Genomic DNA, 12264 nt, shown 5'->3' on the forward strand with positions numbered 1-12264 from the left:
TGTTCTGATGTTTAGGAATATTGTCCCTGTGACATTTATGTGTTTGTGAAGTTAATTTACCTTTGGGAATCACAGTAACTGGTTTGTCTAAAGTCATACTGTATGATTTTTAGAAGAAAGACTAAGTTACAACAATATGAAAATAGATATGTAATTATATACATACAAAAGACTACTAGAATTTCAACCAATCAATATATGATTAAAAGACTTATCTATGATAAAAGGCATTAGGTATTTGATAAAGTACTTTGCACTTAGAAATGGCATTCTAAGAGAATCAATAGTACACTCAATTTTTAATTTTGCATTTAAATTATTTGAACAAAAGGTTTCTCCCATCCTATCAGCTCATTTTAACAGCCTTACAATATTTTGAACAGATCTAGATTGTGAAACAGGTTTTCAGTTTTTGCAGCCAAAAATAAAAGATTGAAGCCAAAGGGCAAAGGATGGTATGGCTTGGGCTTTAATTGGAAAGAGAACAGAGACAAAGAGAAAGTGATCAGGCATTATGTGTTCACATCAATGGCAGTAATTAGGCTTTGCAGTGTCATTAGATATGATAACAATAATTTATGGCCTTTCATGGTATTTCACATGCTAAGCATACAGAAGCACATGGCAGCAGGACCCTTAATACTTCTCATTGTTCCTTTTTTCTAAGGAAATAATATTCAGTTGTCATGAACTGGGGAAATGCACAACACAAATTTGGATTTTATCTTCAAAGGAGAAGAGATCGAGTATTTTATGCCTTTTAATCATCTGCAAAATGTACTGGTAACAGTAAAATGCTAACAAGATATTGAGGTGAATATATCTAAGAGTACAGTATTTAAATTTATAAAAGTTAATTTGGCATTATTTTAAACACCAAGTTAATGTTCCTACCAGCCTAAAAACTGCACTATCACATATAAGGTTGGTGCAAAAATAATGTCCGATTTTGAGGTCTATTTTAAAAATGAAAAAGCCCATGATTATGAAAATATTTATTCATGAACATAACCTCCTTTGCTTCCTAGAACCTCATCCCATCTGTCAACTAGCTTATACATGCCACACTTGTAAACTTCTTTAGGTTTTGAAGCAAAATATGAATCCAACTCATTTTCAACCTCTTCTCTTGATGTCAACCTAAGACCATCAGAATGGTTCTGGAGTCCCTGAAACAAGGGATAATCAGAAGGAGCAAGGTCAGGAGAAACGGAGGATGAAGCAATATTTCCCAACCAAGCTCTTTCAGGAAATTTTTGGTGAGTTGAGCTATGTGAGGACGAGCATTACCGTGATGGAAGATGACACCCTTTCTGTTGACTAAAGAGAGTCACTTTTGGTTCAAAGCTGCTTTCAAACAACAAAGTTGTTCACAGGAAAGATTAGCAGTAATTGTTTGATTGTTGTCTAACGGTTCGGAATGGACAGTTCCTTCCATATCCCGCCATACACTCAACATGATCTTCTTTGGATGAAGTCCTCCTCTTGCTGTTGAACTCTCCTTCCTCCTCGACTGATCCAGGATTGGCGGTGTTTAACATTATGGGAAAGGACCCACTTCTCAGCACCTGTAACAAGCCTACCTAAAAATGGTGCCTGAAGGTGTCACAAAAGCAACGATTCACAAGCAACACGCTGTTGCAGGTTCTCTGGAGACAGCTTGTGTGTGACCCATTTTCCAATCACTGAAACCTTCCCGATCCTTTTCAGTTGGCGTAGCACGGTCGTATGGGCTCCATTACATTGTTCTGCACGTTCCCTAGAGGTGATGGTGGGGTTTTCTGTGACAACAGCTTCCAACACTTCAGAATCAAGTTTTTCTGGACGACCCTCTTTTGGCTCATTTTTGAGACTGAAATCCCCACTTTGGAAACGGGAAAACCACCTCCTGCAACTTCGTTCACTCCCTGCATTGTCCCTACAAGCGCTCTGAGTAGACTTTGCTGCTGTCCTTGCATGGGCACCTTTATGAAACTCATAGAGTGAGACATTTCTAATGTGGTCTTTAGATGGGACAAACATGGGTGCAAATATTGCAGATGATTATGAAAAATAATTCAATAATCTGAAAAAAATAAGGTATAAATTAGTCACTGTGACATCAAAAAATTATAAGAAGAGGCACAAACTTAATAAATACTATCTAAACTTTCTTTAAAAAAAGTCAGACATTACCTTTGCACCAACCATTGAACCAAGACATTCCCGGTTTTGACTGTGAAAAACCAGTCATTTATCAGTTTAAATGTCCTCATGCTGTGGTTAGTTTAGAAGACACCCCTGCATAGACACTTTGGAAATACAGTCTCCAAGGCAGGGAAATGCCTCAAATAGTTAACTATTGCCTTTAAATCAGCATGATGTGGTCAGTACGTTAAATTAAATTGAAGATCTAATTTTTATTTAGTTTCTGAGGCATAGTTACAGAGAGCATTTTCATAATTAAATTAGATTTTTTTTTTTATATTGAACTGAGTGTTCAGATGCCCAGATTGATCATAGAGAAAAGACAATCACAGTTCTGAACTTGATTTTGGAATTCAAGTGTCCGTATGAACAGATTCTTTAGTATAGTGCTATGCCATTTTGAAAATTTATCAGACAGCGGGTTTGGAGGTATTGCTTTAGAGAAGGTTGACTCACTAATCTCAAAGGACATGAAACAAAGGTTCAGGGGCTTGCATATTCATAGGATTTCAGTATACTATAAAAGCTATGAAAGGCAACGTAGCTAATTTTATCTTTCTCAATAGCTAGAATACAACTTACCTTTGTGTTATGTTTAGGTGGGGTTTTTGTTTGTTCATCCAGAGTTCTTTATTTTATGGCTGTACCTCTAATTCAGATAGTCTTCTCTTGGAGTTTAAGCCGGGAAACTAGCACAGAAGCACACAAACTGCTCTATGTCACCCGGTTCTTGGGATAATAATATCAACACCACTTTTAGCCACATTTCAAAGTTCCTCTCTACTTCCACTGATAACGTGTAATTAAGTGCCATAAAATCCCCTTTTCCCAGTTGCTAACTGAACTGACAATTTGACTCTTCTTTCAAAATAAAGCTTTAACTTTACAGAAGTTAGTTGTAAACAAGTCTAGTTCATCCACTGGTGGCTTTTAAAATGAGAAATGTGAGCTCAAGAGCAGCACGTGAACCTACTAAATAAGGAGAGAGACAAAAAGTATAAAACAAAACCCAGAGATGTAGTTACTAATGCCTGTCTGATTGGAACTTCCAGACTCTGTAAAATAAAACCTTTACTCCTTAAGTGGCTTTTACTTTGCCTAAGAGACATAGTTCACCTCTGCTTCTGATGCTATCCAATCTGGTACATTTTAGTTAATTCTTGATATCTCAAGAGACTAAGCATGTAATAGCATGTAATAACTATTTCATAACAATATTTTCCATCCAAACTGGCAGTTTGTATTATTTTTAGATCTATCTACATAATGATCCATTCATATTTGAAAAAGAAAAAAATGAAATAAAAAAAAACCATTTAGGAAACACCAAAATATTCCATGTAATCTAGACTGTGTTTCATTTTTTTTTAATAATTTATTTATTTGTTTGTTTGTTTATTTTTAGAGAGAGGGGAAAGGAGAAAGAGAGGGAGAGAAACATCACTGTGTGGTTGCCTTTCACTCGCGGCCCCAACTGGGGACCTGACATGCAACCTAGTCATGTGCCCTGACTGGGAATCGAACCAGCGACACTTGGCTCACACGCCGATGCTCAATTCACTGTAGACTGTGTTTCTGTGATGTTTCTAAAGTCTGTATTCTTCTCCATTGTTCTTAGTGAGGGTTCTCACTATTACTCAGAGTATATGAATTAGCACCCACAGCCATGGGAGGTTGATCCTTTTCAGGTATATTATAAGATAATGTGTTTGCAGTGCTGACTATTTAAATTGAAATTACATATCTATATCTATACCTATATCTATCTATATGTATATATCCAATATATGCAAGACATTTTAATATTAAAAAAAACCATAAAAAAATTTACTACCAATTTAGGCTCCAACTATATCTTGAAAAATATCTATTAGACCAAATTTTTGGTAGATGTGAGTGCTGATGAACCTGCCTACCTCTGTATCTAGGATGTTAAAATTAAAAGGGAAAAAAAAGTTGAAGCTGATTTTCCTCGATGGCTTTGAAGGGATAAATCTGGTAAAATCCTTTTTAGCAAATAATATTCTTTGACAAAGAGCTGTTAGCCTATAAAGTTTTATCATTACTTGTAGAAATTAGGAGGAAAGGAAGGGAGTGTATTGCTCAGACTTCTTCCTGGGTCTGTGGTCCCCAGACTCTCCTGGAAGAAGTTGCCCCTGAAAACTTCTGTCTGCCCTGGGGAATTTGCCATTATAGCAACTGAACACACGCTGCAGGAGCTCTGTTGTTAACTAAACAGGAGAAATGCCACCGTGACTCTAACTGTAATCACTGGAATGTGGAGCAAAGGACCTGCAGCCGATTCAGGATGAGCGGTAAGAAAAAGCAATTTATGCAGAAGAGGCCCGCTGTGGTTTAGTGTGCAATGCGCATCCCCACACAGGGCGGAGGAGGCGGTCCCTCGCCCCATCTAAAGACGCTGGAATGTGGTTCTGAAATGGGCTTTATCATCCACATCCCTGTGCCCTGCAGACCACATCGGCCTCTGAAACCAGCTGGTTAGGTAATTTTATGGTTTATTTTGCTCCTTTTTTAAACCACAGCGAATATGCATTATTCCTAAAAGAAGATACGGAGATGGGCTCTTACCCGTTAAGCTGATAGGCTTTTTAAACCTGAGAACAACTTTTGCCTAGCAAATCACTGATACATTTAGCAAATGCAAGATATTTGGAAAGCTCCTCTTTCTTTTTGCTTGTTATTTATTTTGTCACTCTCTCCTCACTGGACACACACACACACACACACACACACACACAGTGGTAGTAACATCTAAGGTTAAAAGTGTGTGTTGTGAGTGGTAGAGAGAGGACATACCCAGGAGATCGTAAGTTTCGCTGGCCTAGAATTTCATGAAACTTGACCTTGTGAACATGAACACGTGATGACAGAATGAAAGCATGCTGGTTGTGTGTGCCAAGTCTATCTATTCATTCTCAGAGAATTGAAAAAGCTGTGGCAGATTCGAGATCCTCTCTGTGACCTTTCCACAGTCTATGGGGTTCACTTGGATTCTTTGTAGAACTCAGCTGAGATTTAGCTACCTGGCCCAAGGGCTCTGTCTTCTGATGAATGAAGCATGAAAGAGCGGCAATACAGAAAATATTTAAAAATTCTACCAAAGAGAAAGTTTATTCTATTATATGACCTCTAAAAAACAAATACAATGTCTGTCTTCCTGTTTAAAATGGTTCATTGGCTTCACAGTGCTCTTTAAATAAACTCCAAACTCTTCACTATCTCCTGCAAAGCCAGGTCCTTCCTCTGGTCACCAAGCTCATGCACTGTGGATTCCTGCCTTACATATAATCCTTCAGATGCAAGGCTTCTGTATTAGTCAGTTTCGAAATGCCATGGGCTGGGATAACTTAAGCAGCAGGACTTTATCATTTCACAGCTGGGGAGGGTAGAAATATGAGATGAGGTGACCGTCATTGTGAGGCTTCAGTCGGGCTCTCTTTTGGCTGGCAGATGGCTACCCTCTCAGTGTGTACTCGCATGGTGGAGAGAGGATCCGAAGGACACAGGACTATAGGGTTAACGCTTCGTCCTTATGACTTCATTTAAACTTAATTACCTCCTAAAGACCCTATATCCAGATATTACCCTGTGGGGTTATTGGGTTAGGGCTTTCACATTTGTATTTTGGAAGGGAATGATTCAGCCCATAGCATTCTGCGTCTGGCCACCTCAACGTTCATGTCATTATCACATATAAATTGCATTCACTCCATCCCAACAGCCCCCAAAGCCTTAACTCACTTCAGCATGAGCTCTAAAGTCTAAAGTTCGAAGTCTTGACAAATATTATCTAAATCAGACATACACAAGACTAAAGGTATGATAAATTCTGAGACAAAATGCTTCTCCAGCCTTGGGCCTGTGAAACCAGACACATTGTGTGCTGACAGTGCACAGCGGTGAGACCGGAGTGACCGGGAAAAAGAAAGGAAGACAGGACCCAAGCAATACATGTCCCTAAGTTCTACTGTCCAGGCCCCCTGGAGTAGCTGCACCAGCTCACAGCTCTGGCAGGGCCTGCCTGCCTAGCGCTCTGCAGGGTCAGCCGCCCTCCTGAGGCTCTGGGCAAGGTTGCCCCAGCCTGCAGGAAACATGTGTTGGAGCCCCGCCCTTTGCCACTGAGGAGGAGAAGGAAAGGACCTTGCCCACGGAGGCTCTGGTGGGTGTGGCAGTCTGATGATCTCTGAGTTGCCTTGGGAATCACTTTTCACTTTTCTTGAAGAATAGCATATGTTTATCGTCCAATAGCTCTACAGTCTGGTCCTGTAGAACCCAAGAGGTCTGACAGCCTCCCTTCATGCCATCCTATTCTCTCTGTTCCCACAGTTCGGACTGGCAGTGTCTTTGTGGGTCGGAGCCCTGGTCTCTGCTGAGATGGTTGGTGAAGCCCCTGAGCTGCACCCGTGATGTTCTCTTCACAGTGACCTTTCTAACTTTGTTGTAACACGAAGACTGAGAACTTTCTCAGTCTTCAAGGTCTGATTTTATTTGATTTTTCTGCTTAACAATAGTTCTTCAATTCATCTCTTTCTTCTTTTTCTTTTCTCGAAGCAGCCAGGAGGAAGCAAGGCACTCCTGCAGCACTCTGCTTAGACATCCGTTCAGCTAAACGCTCACAAGCTCTCCCTTTCACAGAGCACAAGCATGGGCGAGTTGCGTTCTTTGCCACTTTGTAACAAGCATCACCTTTCCTTCCGCTTCTGTTCCTCATTTCCATCTGAGGTCTCACCGAAATCACCTTAAACATCCGTATGTATAGCATGAAACTCACCATGTCCAGCCTCCCCCTGTTACCCAGCCTCCGCCCACTATTCAAAGCCTCTTCCACATATTTATGTATTTATTACAGCAGCACTTCGCTTCCTGGTATCAAAATCTGTCCTGGTCAGCCCGGACTGCCAGAACAGAATAAGGCACACTGGGTGGCTTGCTCAGCATTCGTCTGCATTTTCTCATGGCCTGCAGGCAGGGGTCTGAGGTCAGTAGGTAGCATGGTCAGGGTCTGCTGAGGGCCTTCTTCCTGGCTGCGTGTAGCCTCCTGATCACTGCGTCTTCGGGGGCAGAGAGCGATCTCTGATGCTCCCTCCTCTTCCTAGAAAGCCATCAGTCCTATTGGGTTAGAAGCCACCCTTAGGGTCTCATTTAATCTCAGTGACCTCCTGAAGACCCCGCTTCCAGATACAGTCACATTGGGAGTCCAGGCTTCAGCCTATAAATTTGGGGAGGACACAATTTAGTCCCTAGTGGCCCACTTTGAGTTCCCCACTTTGGGACCTTGACATCTTTCTCTTTTCTGCCTGGAACACTATTTCCCCAATGCATGGGGCGATGATGCAGGGCTAGAACGAGGCTGGCTTTGAGTAGAAGCCAGCCTCATAAATATTGGGGGTCCTGTCTGTGGAGAAGTGTTCTCAGCAGAGGGATGGATTTAGCAAGAAGACTGAGGCAGAAGAGAGTTTCACAGGTGTATCAGTTAGGAATGTCTAATCGGCAAGTGACAGAAACTAGACTTATGTAGCTTAATTGGACTGAGGTTTACTTTTAGCTGTAAGATGAAGTTGGGAGTAGACAGATTTTAGGAGTGGTGACAAAGGTCATCGGGACCATGTCTCTGGATCCTTCGGAGCAACAGGATGCTGGAGAAGCCTGTGAGAGCCAATTGCTGACTTCTCAGGAACTTGCAAGCTGATCGTGAAACGTGTATTGTTAAAAATTATATTTTATGAATAATTCAGTTATTCTAAAAAGATAATAAATACTCTAAACTCATCCCTTCCTGTTTATTTTACTTATTTTACTGAAGGTTGTTTATGTCTATTTGTAACTGTGGTGAAAATACTACATAATAGCGTGCTTACTGTCCATGTTTTCTTGATGTTCAGCAATGTCACAGTGTTGGCTTTACCATGAACGTGGCGGGGGTATTCACATAAGGAAATCAACATGCCATATGTAAGGGCTCCCCACCCGCAACCTACCCACCACCTCCTGTGTGTAACGCCGGTCGCTAACCCGTTAATAACAACACATGATTGCGCTAAAGCTGTTTTCTTTATGGTAGCAAAACATCAGCTGCAGCTCCAGTTCTAACTTTCAAAAGGTCAAAGAAAAGGTGGAGGGCTGGGGCAGAGGTGGAATGAGAGAGAGATGGTGGGGGAATGCAAGGCCTCTTAATTAGAAAAGTGAAATCAGAAGTGTCACAGGTCTGCTCCAGCCGGGTGACATTAGGGAGAAGGGGCTTTCAGGCAGAAGGAGAGGGACTGGGGAAATAATGGGAGGCAGATGCAGATGGAGAGGTAAGACCAACGCGATTAGAGAGTAGATGGCATTTTATAACCTGCCCTTCAACCTAATATATGACGGTCTCTTCATGTTATTAATTATTAGTCTTCTACCACACAATTTCTAAGACTTCTGAGTATTCCATCATTGAATTCTTTCCCTACAGGAGATTCAGTTAGTGACTTACAGTAATAATATTATTTACTGTGCAGCGTGTACCACTCATGGGCAGCAACCCAGACCACATTTACTGTGTTTTATGGGGAAAGGAAAGAGACAGGAGCTAATCTGTTAAACGTAGAAATCAAAAGTATTATTAGGGGAAAATTTGCTATTTTCAGGTTTTGACAATGGTATTCACTTGGTGAAGTAAAAGAAAAAAAAAGGAAATAAAAGACAATTTTGACACCTTATCCTTAAGCTTTCTGTGTTAAAATAAGAGGAAAATAATGTTCTTATATCAAGGGAAATGGGTTACAAGCTGAAACACGCAAACCTCTTCACACAATCAAATGGACTGCCAGAAGAAATTAATAGTATTCTACTTATTTTCATTGAAATAAGGCTAGAGACTCCATCTCTAGTAAAAATTTAGTAACCGAATGCCCAATTGGATGAATTGCACTTTTCCGGAAAGGAGAACTCTCATTACTGTTTTTCTATTTTCCGCACTTACTTGTTGCTATTAAATGACAACAGGCACGTACCGCCCGCGGAAGCATCGGCAGCACCGGGAGGGCACTTCGGTGGCCCCAAGGCGCGCAGCTCCCCGTGAACTTCTGGGGACGAGGGGTCTCTGATCCAGCCGTGCTTGGAAGCCGGAGACTCCAGCAGCGTTAGAACTTCTAGTTTCCAGAGAAGCATGAAAAGAAAGAAAGGGTTTAACTTGGAAAATACCAGGCCTTTTGTTTGTTTGTTTCAGAATACACTTTTTCCTCTTTGTCTACAAGATTTTTTAAAGAATCGAGTGCTGGCAGATCTATCGGGGGAACATCAGAATAATGGGGCATCCAAAATCATAACGAAGGGAAATGTTACTAATCTCTTTCCATTAAAAAGGCATACCATTTAAAGTTTTTCTTCCCGTTTCAAGGAAATGTCAGGTCGGGTAAGCTCTTCCTATCAGACAAAAAACAAAACAAAACAAAAACAAACAAACAAAAAAAAACATCGTGCTGGAGTCCAGATTTTCTCCCCCGCTGTTACCAATAAGTAGGCTGAAATAAATATCCTATTTTGAAAAGAATTTTGACCGACAGCTCCCGTTTGCCTTTCAAATTATCATTCCACTTTAATACCCTATAGTGCAGCATTTTCATTCGGAGACCTACATTTCTGGTCAGAAAGGGGAGCCCAGTGGAACCGAACAGTAAAAGCGCTCGTTGCACCGAGAACGCGCCGGGTGCTAGGCCAGAGCAGTCAGGCCGGACCTCGGCTCAGCAACCTTGACGCTTGCGTTCTGGCTGAGAAACAACTCAGAGGCAAGACTCAGACTGTAGGAGAAAGTTTAGTTAGAGCCTCACAGAGGTGGGAGAAATGAGCTGCAGAAGAAATGGGTCAGGAAACAATGACAGAGGCAAAAAAAAAAAAAAAAAAAAAGAGCCCCTGGAGCTTGGGAGAAAGAGAGGAAGGTAACGCACCTGGCGGGGAGGAGAAGGGGGTCAGGAAAGGCTTGGGGCCTGCTCCCAGCGGGGAGAGCATTCCCGGTTGGTGCCAGCGCAAGGGGTCACTTGTCAATGCAGCCGGTCCCGAGGTCGGCTGGTGCTGTCCTTTGTCTGGTTTTGCTGCTTTTCTGGGCCCTGAGCTGAAACATAAGAGAAGCCTGGATGGATTCGAGGTGGGTCAGACCCTCATTGTTCTGGGGGCTCAATGCTTAAGGGGTATTCTCCGCCCCCCTGTTTGTTTCCCCTCTAAGGGGGGGTCTAACCCGCATGGCTAGCAGCATGCTAGGGGAGAACAGGTCAGGGGAGCATCTGAACTGGCATGACCAGTGCTGTGCTAGCTGGGGAAAGGTGATTTAGGCAGATCCTTGTTCTGCCGGGTTTGCCCCCGGGGCACTTGGGGCTTTCTGCCCTCTGACCTTCTGTGCTTGGCCCATCATCCTTGTTCTGCTCACGTCTGTCTGACTGCCCCCCACAAAAGAATGACAGAGAAAGTTCTTCTGAATATAACCATTCCAAATGCCAGAATTATAGGTGCTGTGTTAACCCGTGACATGCAATTCTGTTCTTACATTTTTTTTTGGTAGGTCAGGAATTCTAAGACTAATAAAAGTGTGAAAAGCATAGATATTGTTTCCTGAGAGAGTCTTTTTCCATCTACTGTTGCACTCCAAAGAACAGGAGGAAAGCCAGCGGCCTTTTGAAAAACATCTTGACATTTCTCTTAAAAGAAAAAGATTGGCTACATTTTGAATGCCTCCCATGGCTTCTCTAGATAATGTATTGGGTGCTTTCCATGTGTCAGTTCTTCTTCCCAGCACTTTATTAGTATTGTTTTGTTTCATTTTCCCGATAACCTTATGGGATAGTAATATTAACTCCTTTTTATAGATGAAGAAATTAGGGCTCGAAGACATTTAGTCACACTGCACAGACACTAAGCAGTGGAATGATGGAAAAGCCCATTTCATTAATCATTGAAAGAATTGTTTCCCAATGCAAAACATGGGCCAAATGATAGTAAAGAGACAGCTGCACTGCAATAAATAGAATATTCTTTATCCGTCACCCTCTGAGATCTTCGTCCATAACTTGGTGTGGAGAGGCAGAGGCGGGTGTGGGTGCAACCAGGTGTCCATGCTGTGGGTTTGTGTGTTCTTACCAGAGGCTGACAGAAAATGTGCAGACCTGGCAAAGAAAGGCAAGTGAGGTGGACAAATAATGGGCTGCATGAGTTTTAATGGCTATAAGCATTTGAAAAGTACCCACAGATAAGTTTCAAAATGCTTATATCCTGGAGGGACAATAATTATGAGTAGGTATTGTCTATGGATGCTGGTATCTAGAAAGATCAAAACCACTCGTCAATCATTTTTAGGTTCCAAAAATCCTAGGAATTCTTTTTTCTTTAAATTTCTTTTTAAAAAATTGTCATTTTGTTAGAGTTGTCCTAATTTTTCCCCTGTTATGCACCCCTGCCCAACCCACCTCTGCTCCTCTCCCACAGTCAATCCCCACCCTGTTGCCCATGTCCATGGGTCATTTACACTTGTTCCTTGACTAGACCCTTCCCCTTCATCGCCCCCTTCTCCCCCTCCCCCTCCCCTTTCCTCTAATCGCTGTCAGTCTGTTCTTTGATTCCATGACTTTGGTTCTATTTTGCTCATTTGTTTGTTTTGTTCATTAGGTTCCTGTATTAGGTGAGATCTTATGGTATTTATTTCACTAAAAAAATATGGAACGCTTCACGAAATTGCATGTCATCCTTATGCAGGAGCCATGCTAATCTTCTCTGTATCGTTTGAATTTTAGTGTATGTGCTGCCGGAGCGAGCACCCTAGGAATTCTTCTCTGGGAAATAAGATGACTCCAGAATGTTTGGATTTCCTATAACCTTAGACGTTGTGTATTTTGAACTGATTTTATCAAAGTCAAACGCAGCCTGTATTCTTGAGGAACTTTTACATGCTAGAGTATATTCGTGGCAATAGCTCCTTGAATTCTAAAAGAGACTAGAGACCAACCACTTTTCAGATTAGGAAGAATGGGCCATAAAGACAAATTAGGGTTAGGGTTACCCGAGGAAATGGATATAGAACAAAGCAGATGAATC

General features: G+C 41.7%; 1 non-coding gene across 1 annotated transcript; it reads right to left on the minus strand.

Annotated features, from left to right (window-relative positions):
• Positions 1-11880: 11880 nt before the first annotated feature.
• Positions 11881-11987, minus strand: LOC149999214 (U6 spliceosomal RNA). Its single transcript, XR_016513884.1, has one exon. It is a non-coding gene; the product is annotated as a U6 spliceosomal RNA (small nuclear RNA).
• Between the last annotated feature and the right edge of the window lie 277 nt (positions 11988-12264).

This window comes from Furipterus horrens, unplaced genomic scaffold (genome assembly GCF_987537825.1).
Source record: "Furipterus horrens unplaced genomic scaffold, mFurHor1.1.pri manual_scaffold_10, whole genome shotgun sequence".
Classification (NCBI taxonomy): domain Eukaryota; kingdom Metazoa; phylum Chordata; class Mammalia; order Chiroptera; family Furipteridae; genus Furipterus; species Furipterus horrens.